Source organism: Gavialis gangeticus, unplaced genomic scaffold (genome assembly GCF_001723915.1).
Source record: "Gavialis gangeticus isolate Ggan-Ray unplaced genomic scaffold, GavGan_comp1, whole genome shotgun sequence".
Taxonomy (NCBI): Eukaryota; Metazoa; Chordata; order Crocodylia; family Gavialidae; genus Gavialis; species Gavialis gangeticus.
In genome coordinates, this window is record NW_017728995.1 from 16,558,314 (window position 1) to 16,561,969 (window position 3,656).

The following is a 3,656-nucleotide window of genomic DNA, read 5'->3' on the forward strand; positions in this document are numbered from 1 at the left end:
AGGCCCTGAAGTTCCCTCTCTGATGCGTAGGGGGAATTAGGGGCATAAGAACAGCAGTCACAACATACTAAGTGAGGGGCATCTCAGCAAGCCAATAATGAATACTGAAGGGAAGGAGGTGTCTGAAATCCTGGCTCTATCCTGGATTGAGGTCTGAGTCTGGTCCATCTAAGAGACTGGGGTTCACAAACCAAAATCCCCTCCTGGACTTCAGTGCCCCTCTGGACCTATGACTGCTTCACACATTTCTTTTACAACACAGCCAGTGTGGTTGTACTGCCACCTTCCTTTGGCACAATGGCCTACTGGTTAGCACGCTCACCCAGGAAGAGATTTGATGGCACAGCTCTCCTCATCCTGACAGGGCCATTTCCTAGCTCTTAGGAAAATGCTGGGCTGGGCTAGAAATACTCTCTTTTCCATTCAAGCCATGCCCCATATATGCAGGATTCATGGTGTCAGGACTGAGAGCATGCTTCTGTAGTCCAGGCAGAGGGGAGACCTGGAACTTCCTTGACAACGTTTAACCCAGGCCCTCTATGTCCTGGGTGAGTGCTCTGACCACTAGGCCATTGTATAAAATGTGGCCACTACCATCCTCCTTTGCTGCCTGTGCTTTTGAATAAAAGTGGCCACAGCTGGTGCGCTTTGTGCTGGACTCAAGGTCATCAGTGCGGCACTGAGCACTACTACTAGGGCTATTTTATTTATTCATTTATTTATTTTTGGATCTGGGCTCTTAATGCACCAAGGTTTAGTTCTCTAGGTCCAAACACAAGGGAAGCTTCTACCCAGGTCCTTGCAGCTGGAGACTGGTTCCTTACCCTGAACATTTTTAGTCATTGTCTTGTTTTACGTTAACTTCTTCCAGTTGATTGTGTCGAATTCACTTCTAAATTCTGCTGCTGGGAAAAAGCAAGGCACTGGAACAGAGAAATCACATTCTTTGCTAGGCATAAGAGGTGAAATTGCAGCAGTTAGAGTTGTTGTAATGCAAAGGCAGGCGCTTTATCTTTCATATGCTAACCTTTACAAAGGGACTAGTTTGCTAAATGACTGCATTATTCTGCTGCACACCCCAGCCCAATTAGTGTAGGGCCGCTTGGATTCTAATTGGGCCTGACACGTGCCTGTTTAAAGAGATTCCCCAGGAATTAAAGAGCTACTTCCATAGTTTGGCTTGGCTAGTGATGCGAAACATGACACGATTCTCAGAATTTTCTGCACTTACCATGAAACAAATATGCCACAGGTATCAAGTGGGCTTTGTTTTTGGGCTATAATCATATTACAAATTGAACATTTCCACATGTGCATGCTGGCAAATCTAGCCCCAGCTATCTCATATGTATCTGCCCCAAGGTACAGATGCTGGGGTCTTGACATAGCATAATAAAGATATATAAATATATATTTTCCACATTACGTTAGCACATGCTAATGAAATTAAGGAATAAAGACCTTAAAGAAGCAGCTGTTAGAAATTTTCTTCAATCCCAGAAAATCAACTTCTTAATTACTGATAATTTAGCATCAAAATGCCCATTACCTCTCTTCCCCCACAAGACTCTCCCAATTTAGGGACTTATTTAAGACATACAGAGGAATTTTAAGGGTAAGTGTAGCATTTCATCATTTCTCTTTAACCTTTCTGGAATTAATTAATTTTAAAATATAACAGGAAAAAGGAGGGCTCATTTTTTTAAGATATGACATCTCAGAGCCTTCAATTCACCATTTAATTCTGTTCAACACTATTCATTTAATACTATTAGATATTAAGAGCAGTAAAATTCAGCAAATGGCATGAAAGCAACTTTTGTCATAAAGGGTTCCAGAGAACTTTCTGAATACATTTATAGGTTGCATAAGTTTATATCCTTACTCAGCTTGGAAGTGCTGCAACTTTTGGACTTTCAGCGAGGATACACCAGACCTTCAGCGAGGGTACACCAGCTCTTAAAAACAAGAAACAAAGGATTCTGGGTCCAATCTATCTGACCTCAAAATGTGTTTGCCCCAAGTGGAACTTAGCAAGTACCCTTGCAGTAATGGAGAGGACCATAAACTTTAATGACTATGAATAGTCTGAGCATCACTTTTACCCCTTATTTAAACGCTATTTTGATTAAAATCTCAATATTGGGAAAATGGCAATGTTGGATGCATTATAAGTAAAAGAAAACAAATATGAAGAGCGAAAGTACTAATGAACATGTGCTTTTTTGTTGCAATTTTTCTTCCTTGCTTTAGTAAGTGAGTCTTAATTGCAAAGTTCAGAGCGTGCTGCTGCTCGAAGCATCTTTTATACTGAAACCAAGAATGAAATAACATGGCCCTTGGAAGTCACACACTGTAGATCCACTCTAAAGCCCACAATGGAGATGGGAAAGAGAACGTTTTTGGCTGGGCCTCCGAATATATTTAAACTCTGATTGGGTTTCTGGCAAAGTTACACAGTGTCTGACATAAAGAAGGGTTCACCCATTTGGTATTGGCTGGGGTTGGGTTTGTTTAATGATTCCTTACTCAAAGCATCTTTAAAGGGAATGAACATTGCCGCACCACTATGTAGCTGACCAGTAAAACCACAAATGAGACTTAATTTCTTTGAAAAGCAGCTGGCTATGGTGAAATGATCCAGTATTTTGCAGCCATTCCATGTATAAATAGAGAGAACTGACAGAAAGTTTTAAAGTTCAAGACATACATGAAATAACTGGCCAAAGTGAACTTCTCAGCACACCAGAATTGTCTCAAATGTTCTCATAATAACCTCCCCTCCAATTACTCTGCAAATGGGACTGTTTTAAAATATTAAATAACTTTATACACAAAGACCAAGATCCTCAAAAGGTCTTGAGGATCTGAGCCAAAGTGAAACATTGATTATTCAGCCTCTCACTCTGGTAGTTTGCCACATTCTCTAGTTGGTGAAATGAAAGGGAAATATGCACGTCTTCCGTATGATAGTCTATGTGACACTGGAATTTTTTGCTGCCATATGAAAACCTCCTAATTTTGAAGGAGAAAGATCCAGAAGGCATGCTTAAGAGTAGTTTTGTGAAAGACTTCTTAGCAAAAATAGAAATAATGAGTTTTTGGTTACACCATCTTCCCTTGTTTGGACATGTGAAATTGTTCATCTCTGTGGGCTGCATTAAGGCACTTAAAACACAGATGATGATGTGATTATTAGAGGAGTGGGGGGTGGTTGTTTTGCTTTTAGCTACTCAAATTAAACTGCCCAGATTAATTTGTTTTGTTAAGTTGCCCTTCTATGCACTCTGACACTGGAAAAAAGTAATGGAAGTCAAAATCCTTCCAAATTGATGGAAGGAAAAGTGAATGAAGGCTACTAGATACTTCAGAGGCAAGTTATGCAGCTGCTGTCACCCAGGCCTGAGGAATCCAACCAAAATGCCCAGCTATATTAATGGTATAAAGGCACTAGTGGCTTCTACATTGTAACCCAGTGGCTTCTGTGTTTTGTTATAAATCTTTTATTTGGTCCATATCCACTGAACATTTTGGCTTTTTTCATTATCCCACAAAAGGTAGTAACGCTTAAAAGAACACCTTTACAATTAAGTTTCTTAGAAGAGTGATCAGATACAACCAAAACTGCTGATTTGTCTCAAACTGAAATGACTATG